The sequence below is a fragment of the Erythrolamprus reginae genome, chromosome 3 (assembly GCF_031021105.1).
Source record: "Erythrolamprus reginae isolate rEryReg1 chromosome 3, rEryReg1.hap1, whole genome shotgun sequence".
Taxonomy (NCBI): Eukaryota; Metazoa; Chordata; class Lepidosauria; order Squamata; family Dipsadidae; genus Erythrolamprus; species Erythrolamprus reginae.
In genome coordinates this window covers 11,851,183-11,870,544 of record NC_091952.1, presented here as the reverse complement: position 1 = coordinate 11,870,544, position 19,362 = coordinate 11,851,183, and the positions used below count along the sequence as shown (strand labels likewise).

Below are 19,362 nucleotides of genomic sequence, written 5' to 3'. Positions count from 1 at the left end.
CATAAAACCCATAAAGAACGATTGCTGGAAGTGGGTATGTCTGGATTAATGAAAATAAGGACCAAGGAAGACATGATAGCAATGTTCCAATATCTCAGGGTTTGCCACAAAGAAGAGGGAGTCAAGCTATTCTCCAAAGAACCCAAGGGCAAGACAAGAACAAGACAAGAGGGCAAGACTGGAACCCATACCACATCTCAGACATCAACACCCTTGAAAATGTCCAAAGATATTTCACCAGAAGAGCCCTTCAACTCCTCCACTCGAAACAGAATATCCTACGAAAATAGACTAACAATCCTGGGCCTAGAAAGCCTAGAACTACGGCGCCTAAAACACGATTTGAGTATTGCCCACAAGATCATATGCTGCAATGTCTTACCGGCCAATGACTACTTCAGCTTCAACCGCAACAACACAAGAGCACGCAACAGATTCAAACTTAATACGAACCGCTCCAAACTTGACTGTAAAAAATATGATTTCAACAACTGAGTGATCGAATCGTGGAACTCATTACCAGACTCAATTGTGTCAACCCCTAACCCCCAACATTTCTCCCTTAGACTCTCCACGATTGACCTCTCCAGATTCCTAAGAGGCGAGTAAGGGGCGTACATAATTGCACTGGTGTGCCTTCCGTCCCCTGTCCAATTGTCTTCCCTTTCTCTCACTTATCATATATATTTTCTTTCTTTCATATATCCTCTCCTCTAAGTTCACTTTTACTCTTATATATATTACTACATGTCTATTTTTCTTCCTATGTATTTGTGTATTGGACAAATGAATAAATAAATAAAATAAAATAAATAAGAAGAAATGAATTTAATAAGATGGAAACTAGTCAATTAGAGATCCATCATAGAACTAAGGAGAATGAGTGAGTGAGTGAGCTGGAAGGGACCTTGGAGATCTTCTAGTCCAGCCCCCTGCTCAAGCATGCACAGATGCAAAATCTCATGCAGAGATGCACACACACGTCGGGTACATGCGCGGCTGGGCCGGCCTCCAGAACCCATAGAAAACTGCTACCGGATTGCCAATCCCATCTGAACCATGTGGGCCCATCACTGGACTGGAAGCTATAGCAATAGCAATAGAATTTAGACTTATATATTACTTCATAGTGCTTTTACAACCCTCTCTAAGCAGTTTACAGAATCAGCATCTTGCCCCCAACAATCTGGGTCCTCATTTTACCCACCACGGAAGGATGGAAGGCTGAGTCAACCTTGAGACGGTGGTGAGATTTGAACTGCTGAACTACAGCTAGCAGTTAGCTGAAGTAGCTTGCAGTGTTGCACTCTAACTACTGCACCAGCATGGCTCCTAAGTTGCCTAGTTCTCTAAGGTCCCTTGTTTCAACCCTATTATTCTATGTTCTAAGGCAGTGTTTCTTGAACCTTAGCTTCTTTAAAGTAGGAGGACTTCAACTCCCAGCTTTCAGGTCCTGTGGTCACTGGCCAATGATGATCAGGTAGAGCTCTCTGAGAAGACGGCAAACAAGAATATGAAACATTTATGTATTTTTTATATAGCATGGGAGGCCAACCTTAACAACTTTAAGACTTGTGAACTTCAACCCCCAGAATTTCCCAGCCAGCACACAGGGGGTGGACAAAAAAATGGAAACACCTTGAAAAATCACCAAAATATCTTTTAATATGGTGTTAGTTCACCTTTTGCGGCAAATACAGCCTCAATTCTCTGAGGTATTGATTTGTACAAATTGTGAATTGTTTCCAAAGGAATTTTAGCCCATTCTTCAGTTAAAGCACCCTCTAATTCTTTTAGAGACGATGGTGATGGAAATCAACTTCTTACTTGAATCTCTAAAATAAATGCTCAATAATGTTGAGGTCTGGTGATTGTGGTGGCCAGATGAGATGCTGAACTTTATTAGAATGTTCCTCGTGCCATTCTTTAACAATTCTTGCTCTATGGGTTGGTGCATTATCATCTTGAAAGATGGCATCCCCCTCTGGAAACAGTTCTTGAACCATAGGATGAATTTGGTCAGCCAAAATTCCTAAATAGGGATGGCTGTTAATTCTTCCATGAAGGGAAATCATTGGCCCAGCAGATTTCCAAGAAATAGCACCCCAGATCATCACTGAACCCCCGCCATGTTTGACAGTTGGGAGAAGGCAGTCTGGATGAAATGATTCTTTTGGCTGTCTCCAAACATAAACATGGCCGGAGGTCGGAAAAATGGTGCAGCTTGCTGGGGAATTCTGGGAATTGAAGTCCACCTATAATCCAATAAATCTAAATCTAAATCACCTCCCTTAAAGTAGCCAAAGTTGAGAAACAGTGGTGGTATTCAGCCGGTTCTCTACAGAACATGCAATCTGGTAGCAGCGACTGCCAGAGAACTCCGCCCACCCACCTGACATAATGCACGAGCACTGCGTATGCACAGATGAGACACATGCACTCACATTTGCAAACAAGTAGGGAAGGTGCTCTGCTGGCGTGTTTCAACCTCCCGTAATTACAAGGTAATTAGTCCAGGAAGACACATACCACACGATAAAAAGAAAACCCAAACGTTTTTATAAACAGAAAAACAGAAACAGCTCCCTTTTTAAATGTCAAAGGGATTTTCTGGTACGCACAAGGCACAGGTTAAATGCAGTCCAATTGCTCACCCAATAACTGGGAAATTGAGTCCAATTCTAAAGTCCAGAGAGTCCCCACACAATCTTGAACAGCACAAAAACCACAATCTTGATGAAATAATGAATCAGATAAACTGCCATGAGGCTAAAACACCAAGCTGCACTTTTATCTGTAGCAATAATTACAGCAGCCCCACCCAACCACAGATGGCCTCATTTTCTCTTGCAATAATCCTTTAGTTGTTGTCTCCTATGCATCACTCTAAGGATGTGTGGATGTGTCATTAATTCTTGTTCAGAATCCAGGGATGATACAGATGATTGATCTCCTCCTGGGCTGTCTGCCAAACTCCCCTCTTCCCTGTCACTCATGCTTCCTTGGTCAGTGGAGGCTTTGTCGGCAGATTCCATCGGGAGCAAAACAGGCCTGCGGCATGTGGATGTTTTCCCCACATCCACCTGAACATTCCTTGGGGTAGGAGCTGGGTCAGAGCTAACCACAACAGAAGGTAAATGGATCGCACCTCTGAATTAAGTGAAAACTACTCCGTTTCCCAGGACAGAATGATTTTTTTCCAGATTTATTCCCAGAGGTAGGATATACCGGTGGAACAAGGGCGGTGAAACCGGCTGGACTTTTCTCTAACCAGGAAAGAAAGAGCAGAACAGAACAACACCTGCCCCAAACAATCCAGTTCTCCAACAATGCAAATAGCTACTCTACAACCGCCAGGGTTTCTGGTTCTGCAGCACGAAGCCCTGGGATGATGAATCCCAACTCACAGTTAATGATAGTGAAATGTTAAGGTTTTTATTATCTAAGTTTGGAAATACTGAAATATATACTGCTCAAAAAAAAATAAAGGGAACCCTCAAATAACACATCCTAGATCTGAATGAGTGAAATATTCTCATTGAATACTTTGTTCTGTATAAAGTTGAATGTGCACAACAGCATGTGAAATTGATTGTCAATCAGTGTTGCTTCCTAAGTGGACAGTTTGATTTCACAGAAGTTTGATTTACTTGGAGTTATATTGTGTTGTTTAAGTGTTCCCTTTATTTTTTTGAGCAGTTATATAGAAATGCAATGGTGGAAAGGCACTATGTATGCATTGAAGTATTGATAGAATTTTACAACTTGTTATATGTCATATGATTATAATATTATGATAAGTGTCTAAGAAATTAGGATCTAAAATAATGGATTGAGCAATAGTTATGATTTTGGTTTTTTCATTTTTAATTTTTTTTAAATCGTAATAGTGTTCGCTTCTTTTTTCTTTTTAAAAAAAATATTTTATTTTATTTTCTTATAGCTTATAAGCTTTTTAAAATTTTAGTTAGGAAGAGGTAGTATAAGGGTTTTTAATTATTTTTAAGGAGAATGTCTAAGAAGGGGGAGTAGATATAATGGCTTATTTAAACTTGCAAGGGGAATTCAATTAGAATAAAATTTGGATATCAAATGAGAAAATTAGAGGTCAATTAGAGGTTTGATGGATACCGGAAGTAATTAATTTGTAACTAGTAGTTTTTGGGGGGCAATTATATATGTTTTACTAATTTGATAGTGTTTTTATTGTAATTTGAAGGTATTTTGAAATGTACACTATTGAAAAACATTTGTATGGAGGGGGAAAGAAATTATACCCTCCTCCCCAAAAGAATCCCAACTCACAGCATAATAAATACTGTGTTTCCCAAAAAATAAGACATCCCTTAAAAATAAGCCCTCCTCCGAAAATAAGCCCTCCCTCCAAAAAATAAGCCCTCCCCCCAAAATAAGTCCTTACCGAAAAATCATTTATTTTATTTGACTTCTATGCCACCCAGTCTCATGGGACTTACAGCAATATAAAAACACAATACAATACAATAATGAAAAAAGGTCAAATATTAAATGCTAAAAACAATAACAACCTCATGATAAAACCCACTAAGCAATCTAATCAAAACAAACATGCATACCAATCAATCACAGTTTGGCCATGACAGATGTCAGCATTCACAGCCCCCAGGCCTGCCGGCAAAGCCAGATCTTTACAGCCTTTTCGAAGGCCAGTAGGGTGGACTAGTGTGGACACCGGGGGATAGTTGGTTCCATATAGCGGGGTAGCCACAGAGAAGGCCCTCCCCCGTGGTCCCACTGCCCTGAGTCCTCAGAGAAGGGCGGCAAGTTTATTTATTTATTCTAATAAATAAATAAATAAACTTGCATTGCTTAATTGACGGGACCTGGAGAAGGCCAACCCTGTGTGATCTTATTGGTCTCTAGGAGGTATGCGGCAGGAGCCGGTCATGTATGTATGTATGTATGTATGTATGTATGTATGTATGTATTTATTTATTTATTTATGGAAGGAAGAGATAGAGAGAAATGGTAGAAAAAAGGGGAGAAAAAAGAGAAATGAGAAAAGGATTGAGGCAGAGAATGACAGGAAAGAGAGAGAAACAGAGAGAGAAGTGACTCTTGATTTAAAGCATATGGTAAAAGCACTTAAATAATAAGAGAAAAAAAACCCCAGCCCTCACCTGTTTTTATTAATAGTTATGTTTTTGGTTTTGCTGGTTGATTTAGTTTTAATAGTAATGGATTTTGGTTTCTTAAATTATTAATTTCTTTTAATAAAAAAGAAGGTTTTTTCTTTCTTTCTTTCTTTCTTTCTTTCTTTCTTTCTTTCTTTCTTTCTTTCTTTCTTTCTTTCTTTGATTTGTATGCCGCCCCTCTCCGTAGTCTGATCCTAAGCCCTGTAGAGCTTTATAATAAGCCCTCTCTGAAAATAAAACCTTCCTCCAAAGAATAAGCCCTCCCCGAAAATAAGGCCTCCCCAAAAATATTAAATAGCAATAGCATTTAGACTTTATATACTACATCATAGTGCTTTTGCATCCCTGTTTAAGCGGTTTTCAAAATCAGCATATTGCCCCCCAAAATCTGGGTCTTCATTTTACTCACTTGGAAAGGATGGAAGGCTGAGTCAACCTTGAGCCTGGTGAGATTTGAACTGCTGAACTACAGCTAGCAGTTAGCTGAAGTAGCTTGCAGTGCTGCACTCTAACCACTGCGCCAACCCAGCTCCCCAGCCCCACCACATACGCAGCTGGTCCACGCCATTTCCTTTGATTAGGATTAGGAAAACAGAGCTGAAAACTAGGTAAGACGGCAAGAGCTCCAGGCGCTCCAAAAATAATAAGACCTCCCCGAAAATAAGGCCAAGCGCTTATTTCAGGGTTCCAAAAAAATAATAAAAATAAGACAGGGTCTTATATTTGGGGAAGCACAGTAATACAATTGTTGAGTGAATTTGGCCTTCCCCTTGACTTCTCCAGGTCCTCCCCTTCTCCAGGTCCTGTCAGCTAAGCAGAGCCTTAAGGGGAAGGGCCTTCTTTGTGGCTGCCCCAGGCCTCTGGAATCAACTCCCTCCAGAGATCTATACCACCCCCACCCTCCTGGCCTTTTGCAAGGCTTTAAAAACTTATCTCTGTCAGCAGGTTTGGGTCCCTTGAGTTTTACATCTTGTTCTGGTTGTAGATATGATTGTGTGATGGTTGTTGAATGCATTTTTTTTAATACTATTGGGGTTTTAACTATTAGTTTTAATCTTGGTTGGGTTTCACTTATTTTATTGTATTGCATTTTATTCCTTTGTTGTAAGAACACAAGAAGAGCCATGCTGAATCGGATCAAAGCCCATCGAGTCCAGAATTCTGTGTCACACTGTGGCCCACCAATTGTCCTTGGGGATCTTGAGCAGAAAGAGAAGGCAAAACCCTCCCTTTCTCCTGACCCCTAACAAATGGTACTCAAGGGAATCCTGCCTGCTTCAACCAACATAGAGGTGGCACATAGACATCCGTTTCAATAATCACTGATACACTTGGCATCTATGAATCTGTCTAATCCTGCCTTTAAGCTATCTAGGCTGACAGCTGTTCACAACCTCTTCTGGAAGGGAATTCCATCAACCAAGGACCCTCTGGGTGAAGAAATATTTCCCTTTATTTGTCCTCACTTTCTTACCTATGAGCTTTAGGGAGGCCCCCCTCATCCTAGTATTGTGTGATAGAGAAAATAATTTTTCTCCATCCATCTTTTCTGTCCCATGCATGATTTTATACACTTCGATCAAGTCACCCCTTAAACGCCGTCTTTCAAGGCTGAAGAGACCAAGGCGTTGCAACCTGGTTTTATAAGGGAAGATGCTCCATTTCCTTGATCATTCGTGTTGCCCTTTTTCTGCAAACTGCTTAGAGGGGGCTGTAAAAGCACTATGAAATGGTATATAAGTCTAAATGACCTATTGTGTTCTGTTCTGTTCTGTCCTATTGTATTGTATTGTATTTTATTGTATTGTATTCTATTTTATTCTATTCTATTCCTTCTGCCGCACGAATCCCAGCGACCTGTCAGGTCCCACAGAGTTGGTCTTCTCTGGATCCCGTCGACTAAACAATGTCGTCTGGTGGGACCCAGGGGAAGAGCCTTCTCTGTGGCGCCCCTGACCCTCTGGAATCAGCTCCCTCCAGAGATTAGAACTGCCCCTACCCTCCTTGCCTTTCGTAAACTCCTTAAAACCCACCTCTGTCGTCAAGCATGGGGGAACTGAGACATCTCCCCCTATATCGTTTTAGTGCATGATATGAGTGTATGTATGTTTTTTATATTGGGGTTCTTTGCTTTTAGATTTTTAAACGTACAAGTGTTATTTTAGATTTTGAATTATTTGATTTGTCAATGCATATTGTTTTTGTCACTGCTGTGAGCCGTCCCGAGTCTGTGGAGAGAGGCGGCATATAAATCTAATAAATAATAATAATAATAATAATAATAATAATAATAATAATAATAATAATAATAATAATAATAATAATAATAATTCTATTCTATTCTATTCTATTCCATTCCATTCCATTCCATTGTGACACAGTGGTTAGAATGCAGTACCCTGTGGGTTCAGTACAAAACCTTAAAATGTTACTGGGCTCCTCAACAAATAATGCTGTTTATCATTTGTCCTTTTTGTGGCTATTCAAATAGTATGACTTAATCGACTGAAAAAGAGTCCAAGCACCTATTTGAAAACTTAACCTTGGTCGGTAAGCCACTCTTGCCCAGTCACATGACTTTTAAGTTACCCCCTGATCACATGACTGTCAAGCCACCCCCATCTGGTCACATGGCCATCAAGCCACTCCTACCTGGTCACATGACCATCAAGCCACAGCCACAAAATACAGCATGGCAGTAAAAAAATGGCAGCCCATCACTGACTGTAAATCACTATGAAGCAGCCTATAGGTCTAAGCGCGATTGCTGTTGCTAAAGGCATCTTTGGCATCAACTCACCAAGCAAGTAAAACAGAGACTAACTGATCTTGAATCCCCACCCGTCCATTGCTACAGCTCTGCGCTGCCTCTAGCACTAGAATGATGTTGGCCTTCACGATATCCGAGAACGCATGCTGGAGCAAAGTTGCATGGCCGGTCTTAAATACAAAGTAAACATATTTCAACAAAACCCAATACCTCTTCCTCTCTCAAGCATTCATCCTGTGTTAACACAGCACCAGTGGAATAACCGGTTGCGTCTGAATCTGAAATTAAGGTCCAATAAACCCCAAGAGATTGGCAGGAGAGAGATTTCCTTAGAATTACATGCATTTCTTGACTTATGATCATTCATTTAGTGACAGTTAAAATGAGATGGATGACTGTTTTTCACCTTTGCAGCATCTCACGGTCATGTGGTCACAATTTTGTGGTATTATTACTTATAATAATAAAAACAACAAAGCAACAAAAAAATGAGGAAAGCTAAAGCTCACAATGAACAAAGGTTCACGACAAAAGTAAAAAGTAATACAAAAAGCTTCTTCCAACCTATTAAAAACAAAAAAGAAGTCAAGGAAACAATTGGTCCATTGCAGGGAGAAAGTGGCAAGAAGGTGACGAGCAACAAGGGGAAAGCAGAGCTACTTAACTTATTTTTTGCATCTGTCTTTACACAAAGATCCTTCTCAGCTTCTGCTCAGGCAATCTCACACTACTCACAAGAGCCTACGAAACTTTTGCCAGACCCATCCTAGACTACTGCTCATCTGTCTGGAACCCATACCACATCTCAGACATCAACACCCTTGAAAATGTCCAAAGATATTTCACCAGAAGAGCCCTTCACTCCTCCACTCGAAACAGAATATCCTACAAAAATAGACTAACAATCCTGGGTCTAGAAAGCCTAGAACTATGGCGCCTAAAACACAATTTGAGTATTGCCCACAAGATCATATGCTGTAACGTCCTACCGGTCAATGACTACTTCAGCTTCAACCGCAACAACACAAGAGCACGCAACAGATTCAAACTTAATACGAACCGCTCCAAACTTGACTGTAAAAAATATGATTTCAACAATCGAGTTATCAAAGCGTGGAACTCATTACCGGACTCCATTGTGTCAACCCCTAACCCCCAACATTTCTCCCTTAGACTCTCCACGATTGACCTCTCCATGTTCCGAAGAGGCCAGTAAGGGGCGTACATAAGTGCACTGGTGTGCCTTTCGTCCCCTGTCCAATTGTCTTTCCTTTCTTTCATCTATCATATATATTCTCTGCCTTTCATATATCCTCTCCTCTAAGTTCATTTTTACCCTTATATATATTACCATGTCTTTTTTTTCTTCCTATGTATTTGTGTATTGGACAAATGAATAAATAAATGAATAAATAAATAAATAAATAAAAGTGGGAAAAAAAACCAGTCCAACCTATCCAAAACATCACAAAAACATATCAGGAACACAAGTTAAAATAGAGAAGAAAATGGTAAGGGAACACCTATTTACCTTAGACCAGGGGTAGGCAAAGTGGGCTCTTCTATGACTTGTGGACTTCAACTCCCAGAATTCCTGAGCCAATCATGCTAGCTCAGGAATTTTGGGAGTTGAAGTCTACATGTCATTAAAGAACCAACTTTGCCTACCCCTGCCCTAGATGAATTCCAGTGATGGGTACCAAATTATTTACTACCACACTGTGGGCATGGCTTATGCATCTTTCAGTGCAAATCAGGAGCTCTGGGGTGGAGCTCCAAATTTTGCTACCAGAACTGCATTCCTGACCATTCCCGTAGGAGCCCATCACTGATGAATTCAAATCACCGGAACCAGATGGATTACACCCCAAAGTTCTGAAGGAACTGGCAGACGAGATCTCAGAACCACTGAACTATATCTTTCAAAGATCCTAGAGCAGTGTTTCCCAACCTTGGCAACTTAAGGTATTTGGACTTCAACTCCCAGAATTCTCCAGCCAGCAAATGCTGGCTGGGGAATTCTGGGAATTGAAGTCCAGGTATCTTCAAGTTGCCAGGGTTGGGAAACACTGCCCCGGGGAACTGCCAGAGGACTGGAAAAGAGCTGATGTAGTTCCTATCTTCAAGAAAGGGAAAAAAAAAACAGATCCAGGAACCTTCAGATCTATCATGCTGACCTCAATACCAGGGAAGATTCTGGAAAAGATAATCAAGCAACGAATCAACAAACACCTAGAAGCAAACAAAGTAATAACCAAAAGCCAACATGGGTTTGTCAAAAACAAATCATGCCAGACTAATGTTATTGCATTATTTGACAAAGTGACAAAATTAATGGAGAAGAGGAATGCTGTCAATTTAATTTACTATGACTTTAGTAAAGCATTTGATAAAGTAGACCATAATCTACTACTAGATAAAGTTGAAAAATGTGGTTTAGACCAGTGTTTCCCAACCTTGGCAACTTGAAGATATCTGGACTTTAACTCCAAGAATTCCCCAGCCAGCATTTGCTGGCTGGGGAATTCTGGAAGTTGAAGTCCAAATTTCTTCAAATTGTCAAGGTTGGGAAACACTGGTTTAGACAACAACACCGCCAGATGGATTCAAAACTGGCTAACCAACCACACTCAACGCATAGTGCTCAATGGAACTACATCTGCATGGATGGAAGTATGCAGTGGAGTACCCCAAGGCTCTGTTTTAGGCCCAGTACTCTTCAATATCTTCATCAATGACTTGGACGAAGGGATAAATGGGGAACTCATCAAATTTGCAAATGACACCAAACTGGCAGGAATAGCCAACTCTTCAAAAGATAGGCTCAAGATACAGAAGGATCTTGGCTATCAAACAAAATGAAATTCAATGTGAAAAAAGTAAGGTTCTACATTTAGGCAAGAAAAACAAAATGCACAGGTACAGTATATGTGGTACCTTGCTCAACAGTAGTAACTGTGAGAGGGATCTTGGAGTCCTAGTGGACAATCATTTAAATATGAGCCAGCCATATGTAGCAGCCGCCAGAAAAGCCAACAAAGTTCTAGGCTGCATTAACAGAGGGATAGAATCAAGATCACACAAAGTGTTAAGACCACTATATAATGCCTTGGTAAGGCCGCACTTGGAATCCTGCATTCAGTTTTGGTCACCACGATGTAAAAAGGATGTTGAGACTCTAGAAAGAGTGCAGAGAAGAGCAACAAAGATGATTAGGGGACTGGAGGCTAAAACATATGAAGAAAAGTTGGAGGAACTGGGTATGTCTAGTTTAATGAAAAGTAGGACCAGGGGAGACAGCAGTGTTCCGATATCTCAGGGTTGCCACAAAGAAGAGGGAGTCAAACTATTCTCCAAAGCTCCTGAGGGTAGAACAAGAAGCAATGGATGGAAACTAAACAAGGAGAGAAGCAACTTGGAGCTAAAGAAAAAATTCCTGACAGTTAGAACTATTGATCAGTGGAACGGCTTTCCTCCAGAAGTTGTGAATGCTCCAACACTGGAAGCTTTAAATAAGAGATCGGACAACAATTTGTTTGAGATTGTATAGGGGGTTGGACTAGAAGACCTCCAAGAGCTCTTCCCTTCCCTTCCCTTCCCTTCCCTTCCCCTCTACTCTACTCTATTCTATTCCATTCTATTTACCTCATCAGTCAATTGCAAAAGGCAACTTTGCTGGGAACAACCTACCTCTTGGTATGAACATTTCAACACTCTCAAACTTTCCCATCTGCTTATCCAAGATCCATCAATAGGTGGATAAAAACGAGAAAACGAGACTAGAGCCGGGGTGGCGCAGCAGGTAGAGTCCTGTACTGCAGGCCACTAAAGCTGACTGCTAGATCTGCAGGTCAGCGGTTCAAATCTCATCACCAGCTCAAGGTTGACTCAGCCTTCCATCCTTCTGAGGGGGGGTAAAATGAGGACCCGGATTGTGGGGGCAATATGCTGGCTCTGTTAAAAAGTGCTATTGCTAACATGTTGTAAGTTGCCTGAGTCTATGGAGAAGGGTGGCATAAAAAATCAAAGAAAGAAAGAAGGAAAAAGAAAGAAAGAAAATCTATATAAGATGTTTTACAGGTGGCATCTAGAAGTGAGACTAGAATAATAATAATAAAAAAAGAAGCTGAAATCTCATGAGATTTTGCTTCTACACTTATGCACAAAGCAAGAAATATGAAAAATTAAAGAAAAAAATGGTGGCGCCTGAAGGACTGGCATTGAAGTGGTCGTGTGCAAGTTGTGCAACCTGGGGGCCGCTACCGATGCCCAGTTGCCTACCGCACCGGTAGCAACCTATCCCTGCATGCTACCATAGTGAAGAAGCTGATTGAAGGTATAATGCACTGGAAATGCACTGGACGATAATTAATCAAGGTGAGAACCAACCTAAGGAGACATTTCCTGACAGCAAGAACAATGAATCAGCAGAACCTCTTGCCTCCAGATGTTGTGGATGCTCCATTAGTCTGAAATGGTATAGGTGCTTCCTGCTTGAGTAGGGGGTTGGACTAGAAGACCTCCAAGGTCCCTTCCAACTTTGTTATTCTGGTACCTCCCGTCTGAAGGACACAGCGTGGGTCCATTGGCTTAACCCAAGTACAAAGACTACAAGAGTTAATAATAATAATAATTATAATTATAACAACAACAACAACAACAGAGTTGGAAGGGACATTGGAGGTCTTCTAGTCCAACCCCCTGCTTAGGCAGGAAACCCTACACTACTTGACACAGACTTCAGAGGATAATCAGAACTGCAGAAAAAGCAATTGCTGCCAACCTGCCTTCCATTGAGGACCTGTATACTGCACGTGTCAAAAAGAGGGCGGGGAAAATATTTACTGACCCCTCACATCCTGGACACAAACTGTTTCAACTCCTACCCTCAAAACGTCGCTACAGAGCGCTGCACACCAAGACAACTAGACACAAGAACAGTTTTTTTCCAAACGCCATCACTCTACTAAACAAATAATTCCCTCAAAACTGTCAGACTTTCTACTAAATCTGCACTTCTATTCTACTAGTTTTTCTCATCATTCCTATCACCCTTTTCCTCCCATGTTGACTGTATGACTGTAACTTGTTGCTTATATCCTAAGATTTTTATTAATATTGCTTCTTCATTGCTTATTTGACCCCTATGACAATCATTAAGTGTCGTACCACATGATTCTTGACAAATGTATATTTTATTTTATGTACGCTGAGAGCATATGCACCAAGACAAATTCCTTGTGTGTCCAATCACACTTGGCCAATAAAATTCTATTCTATTCTATTCTATTCTATTCTATTCTATTCTGTTCTGTTCTGTTCTATCCTATTCTATTCTATTCTATTCTAGATGATTATCTAACATCTGCTTAAATACTTCCAGTGTTGGGGGTATTCACAACTTATTTTTATTTATTTATTTTTTATTTGTTTGTTTTGTCAAGTACATATTGGTGGCATACAATATAAATAAATATAAATAAAAAACTTCTGGAGGCAAGCTGTTCCACTGATCAACCGCTCTGACTGTCAGGAAATTTCCCCTTACTTCTAAGTTGCTTCTCTCCTTGTTTAGTTTCCACCCCTTGCTTCTTGTCCTACCCTCAGATGCTTTGGAGAATAGGTTGACTCCAGCGGTGGGCTACGAGCCGGAATGCTAAATTGCGCTCGCCACTGCAGCTCATAAGTTCTTGCGGGACCAGCGCGATTTTTCTGCTGCAAAATCGTGCATGGAGCTGCAGGTAAAACCTCGCCGAAACTCGGGGGCAATTTTGCTACCTCCATAGGTAGAGCAGCAAAATTGTTCTGGTCCCGCAAGAACGTACGAGCCTCGGTGGCGAGTGCAATTTAGCATTCCAGCTTGTAGCCCACTGCTGGAGTCAACCTATTCTCCAAAGCATCTGAGGGTAGGACAAGGAGCAAGGGGTGGAAACTCCCTCTTCTTTGTGGCAACCCCTGAGATCTTGGAACACTATCATGTCTCCCCTGGTCCTTCTTTTCATTAAACTAGCCATGCCCAGTTCCTGCAACCGTTCTTCATATGTTTTAGCTTCCAGTCCCCTAATACTCTTTGCTGCTCTTCTCTGCACTCTTTCTAGTGTCTCGATATCCTTTTTGCATCATGGCAATGTTCTTGACCTGCAACAGTTCATTTAGTGACCATTCAAAGTTACGACGGCACTGCATAGAAGTGAGTTATGACCAGTAATGGGTTGTAGCTGGTATGGCTAGGATTGGGGTTCTGGTAATGGAAATGGAGATGCACAAGCATCTCCGTGCCCCAATGTGTGCATGCATGCACCCATGTACGTTTTGGCTTCTGCCCATGCACAGAGAGCAAAATCTCAACTGCAGGAAATACAGTTTTAGTAACCGAGTAGTTGATGCATGGAACTCACTACCTGACTCTGTAGCATCATCTCCTAACCCCCAAAGTTTTACCCTTAGACTATACACTGTTGACCTCTCCCGATTCCTAAGAGGTCAGTAAGGGGTGTGCATAAGTGCACCAGTATGCCTTCCGTCCCCTGTCCTAATGCTTCTTTTATTTTTTACTAGTACTTTTGTTTTTCCCTCCACTAGAAACAGAATACCCTACGAAAATAGACTAACAATCCTGGGTCTAGAAAGCTTAGAACTACGATGCCTAAAACACGATTTAAGTATTGCCCACAAGATCATATGCTGCAACGTCCTACCTGTCAATGACTACTTCAGCTTCAACCGCAACAACACAAGAGCACACAACAGATTCAAACTTAATATTAACCGCTGCAAACTTGACTGTAAAAAATATGACTTTAACAATCGAGTTGTCGAAGCGTGGAACTCATTGCCAGACTCAGTAGTGTCAACCCCTAACCCCCAACATTTCTCCCTTAGACTATCCACGATTGACCTCTCCAGGTTCCTAAGAGGTCAGTAAGGGGCGTGCATAAGTGCACTGGTGTGCCTTTCGTCCCCTGTCCAATTGTCTTTCCTTTCTCTCACTTATCATATATATTTTCTTTCTTTCATATATCCTCTCCTCTAAGTTCACTTTTACCCTTATATATATTACCACATGTCTATTTTTCTTCCTATGTATTTGTATATTGGACAAATGAATAAATGAATAAATAAATGAATAAATAAATGAATAAATGAATGAATGAATAAATAAATGAATAAATAAATGAATAAATAAATAAATGAATAAATAAATAAATAAATAAATAAATATTTTCTTCCTTTCATATATCTTCTCCTCTATTTTATATTTTTCTTTATATATATTATTTCATGTCTATTCTCTTCTATGTATTGTGTATTGGACAAAATAAATAAATTTAAAAAAATAAAAAAAATAAAAATGATGTATATGAATATTATTATATCTTTACATACCTCAAATATGTACTTTGCAAAACAAACAAACAAACAAACAAACAAACAAACAAACAAACGATAGTCTGAGTACAAATAAGCTATCAAATCGCGTTAGGAACCAGTCAATATAAATCGTAAGGATACAAGCCACAAAGTTACAGTGATTAGTGGGAGGAGATGGGTGACGAGAACGACGAGAAGATTAATAGGTGTGCAGATTGCAACTGCAGCGATTTCACTTAACAATTGTAGCAAGCCAGGTTGTAAAATGGGACGAAACTCCCTTAACAAATTGCTCGCTTAGCAACATAAATGCTGTGCTCTTTTTCAGTCATAAATCGAGAATGACCTGCGTTACGTTTACGCAACACAATCTGATTGCTGAATTAGTTCCCTTCCTGGGGTTTGAAATACAAACCCGTGAAATGGTTAGAGGTTGAAGTCACAAGGTGCCCAGACAAACTTGAGAGGGATCTTACTATGTGGCACGAATGCTAAGTTTGAAATCTCCAACCTGTTTGCTATACAAGCCCAAAGACCATGATGACTGTTAATTTAGATTCTAACTTGTATTTACTTATTTACTTATTTACTTATTTACTTATTTACTTATTTACTTATTTACTTATTTACTTATTTACTTATTTACTTATTTACTTATTTACTTATTTACTTATTTACTTATTTACTTATTTACTTATTTACTTATTTACTTATTTACTTATTTACTTATTTACTTATTTACTTATTTACTTACTTACTTATTTATTGGATTTGTATGCTGCCCCTCTCCGTGGACTCGGGGCAGCTAACAACAGTGATAAAAACAGAATGTAAAAATCCAATACTAAAACAGCTAAAAACCCTTGTTATAAAACCAATCATACATACAAATTGTTCCGAGAATCAATTTATTATTTAAAGTCAGATGGTTTTATTTCCCCTAATTCTATTCTATCCCCTAAGACAATTTTTATTTTTATTATTTTCCCTAATTCTATTCCCTAAGACAGTGATGGTGAACCTTCCCCCCCCCTCGGGTGCCGAAAAGAGCATGGGTGCGCACTATTGCACATGCGCGAGTGCCCGCACTTATAATTCAATGCCTGGGGAGGGTGAAAACAGCTTCCCTGCCCCCCAGAGACCCTCTGTAGGCAGGAAATGGTGGGCCCAGTAGGCTCATATTTTACCTTCCCCAGGCTCCAAAGGCTTCACTGGAGCCGGGGAAGAGTAAAAACGCCTTCCCATCCCCGCCAGAGGCTCTTTGGAAGCCAAAAACACCCTCCCAGAGCCTTTGTGAGAGCCAAAAATCAGCTGGCCGGCACACACATGCATATTGGAGCTGAGCTAGGGCAACGGCTCATGTGCCAGCAGGTACGGCTCCGCGTGCCACCTGTGGCACCCATGCCATAGGTTCACCATCACTGCCCTAAGAGAATAGAAAGCCAAGCTGTTCTCTAGCACAGTGTTTCCCAACCTTGGCAACTTGAAGATATTTGGACTTCAACTCCGAGAATTCCCCAGCCAGCGAATGCTGGCTGGGCAATTCTGGGAGTTGAAGTCCAGATATCTTCAAGTTGCCCAGATTGGGAAACACTGCTCTAGCACACGTGGGGATTGGTTTGGTAAAAAGCGGTAAAAGGATGATTTCGTTTGAGGTTCGCAGTGGGGCACTCAGGAAAGCGTTCAACCCTTCAGATACATTGAAATGACAACCTTAGATAGGTGGCTGTTTAGATCACCCTATGCACAGCTTTTATCAATGGGGATAAAGCTGGAAGGGACCTTAGAGGTCTTCTAGTCTGACCCCCTGCTCAAGCAAGGGACCTTACACCAATGCCTTACACCAAGAGTTGAGGTGGCACAGTGTATAGAATGCAGTACTGCAGGCCACTAAAGCTGACTGCCAGATCTGCAGGTCAGCGGTTCAAATCTCATCACCCGCTCAAGATTGACTCAGCCTTCCATCCTTCCAAGGTGGGTAAAATGAGGACCTGGATTGTGGGGGCAATATGCTGGCTCTGTTAAAAAGTACTATTGCTAACATGCTGTTATGCCCTTTGTTAAAAGGGCATTATAAATAAATGTTTATTATTATATTATTAATGAAAATAAGTGGCTGTTTGAAATCTGTTCTTAAAAAAACCTCTAGCAACAAGCGCCCATTATTTCATCTAGCTGTCCCTTGAGGTTAATTATTCTCACTGATAGGAAGTTTCTCCTTAATTCCAGTTTGCTTCTGCCTGGATTAGTTTCCATCCATTGTTTTCAGCCAGACCATCGATAATAACATAGAAACATAGAAGATTGGCGACAGAAAAAGACCTCATGGTCCATCTAGTCTGTTATACTATTTCCTGTATTTTTTCTTAGGATGGATATATGTTTATCCCAGGCATGTTTAAATTCAGTTACTGTGGATTTACCAACCACGTCTGCTGGAACTATTCATGATTCCAGCCAATGCTTACTAGTAGTGAAAATGGATAGGGCTCAAAGATTTCTAAACCGCTCCTATAAAAGCATTCACAAGTTATTATTATTATTATTATTATTATTATTATTATTATTATTATTATTATTATTATTTATTATTTATTGGATTTGCATGCCACCCCTCTCCGTAGACTCGGGGTGGTTAACAACAGTAGTACAAAACAGCATGTAAATCCAATACTAAAACAGTTAAAAACCCTTATTTTATGGGTTATAAGTTATGGCATACAAATATCTATCCAAACTCCAAAACAGATAGATATATAGATATATAGAGTAGATATATAGATATATAGAATAGAATAGAATAGAATAGAATTTTTATTGGCCAAGTGTGATTGAACACACAAGGAATTTGTCTTGGTGCATATGCTCTCAACGTATCTAAAATAAAATATACATTTGTCAAGAATCATGTGGTACAACACTTAATTATTGTCATAGTGGTCAAATAAACAATGAAGAAGCAATATTAATAAAAATCTTAGGATATACGCAACAAGTTACAGTCATACAGTCAACATGGGAGGAAATTGGTGATAGGAATGATATAGAGTAGATATATAGAGTAGATATATAGAGTAGATATATAGAGTAGATATATAGATATATAGATATATAGATATATAGATATATGGATATATGGATATATGGATATATGGATATATGGATATATAGATATATAGATATATAGATATATGGATATATAGATATACTGTATAGATACATGACGTGTTTCCCGGAAAATTAAGACCATGCCTTATATTTTTTGGAACCCTGAAATAAGTGCTTGGCCTTATTGCCATGCCTTCAAAACCCTGATTGTTCTTATTATCAGGGTATGTCTTATTTTGGAGGAAACAGGGTATATAAAAAGAAGTTCTTATTTCAAGGAACTGCATCCCAGGATACACACATATTACATATTTTTTCCCCAGTTTACATTTTTGCCATAAGGTCCCCAGAACTCCTTCTCCACCAACCATATGCTAAAGACAATCCCTGTTCAATACCGGAAGCGGTGGGAGTAAAATTCATCCCTAAACCAGGAGCAAGACTCACATTAAAGGGCTGCATCTTTTCCCCAAAATCTTCTTTCTCGTCGGTTCCTCTCTCTCTCTTTTTTCCTCCTCCGTTTTCCTCGGTTTCTTTATCTTTATCCCTTCTGGATTCCTGCTGCTTTCTCCCTCCTCAAAGTCATGCTAGGGAATGCAGCAGAGATAGTAAGAATGAGAAGTGTGGGTAAATCTGCGCAGACAATAAGCCATTTTTTTTATTTTTTCCCCCTGCAGTTCGGTCCAACCGGCTCTTCCAGTTTGCATTTCTTTAACCCAACAGCTGAAAGGAGGTTCACTGGAGCTGAAGCTGCCAAACCAGTCTCGCTATAATACAAAGAAGTGGTCAGACGAGTCCTTCACAAAGTCCACATAGAGATTTGATTGTTTTCCCATAATTACAGCTCAGCGTTGTTGATCAAAGACCGTCATATTAACAAAACAATGGCCATTTCCTTCCCCCTCCATCGCTGAACATCAGCAATATATGGTTTCCTTT

General features: G+C 40.1%; 1 protein-coding gene across 1 annotated transcript in view; it reads right to left on the bottom strand.

Moving 5' to 3' along the window:
- The window catches only part of RBBP8NL (RBBP8 N-terminal like), a 61,931-nt gene extending 42,864 nt beyond the window's left edge, over nt 1-19,067 (bottom strand). The window contains exon 1 of the mRNA XM_070748780.1: nt 18,871-19,067. The gene's annotated coding sequence lies outside the window, so the exon portion shown is untranslated. The remainder of the gene's footprint in view (nt 1-18,870) is intronic.
- Nucleotides 19,068-19,362: the final 295 nt, after the last annotated feature.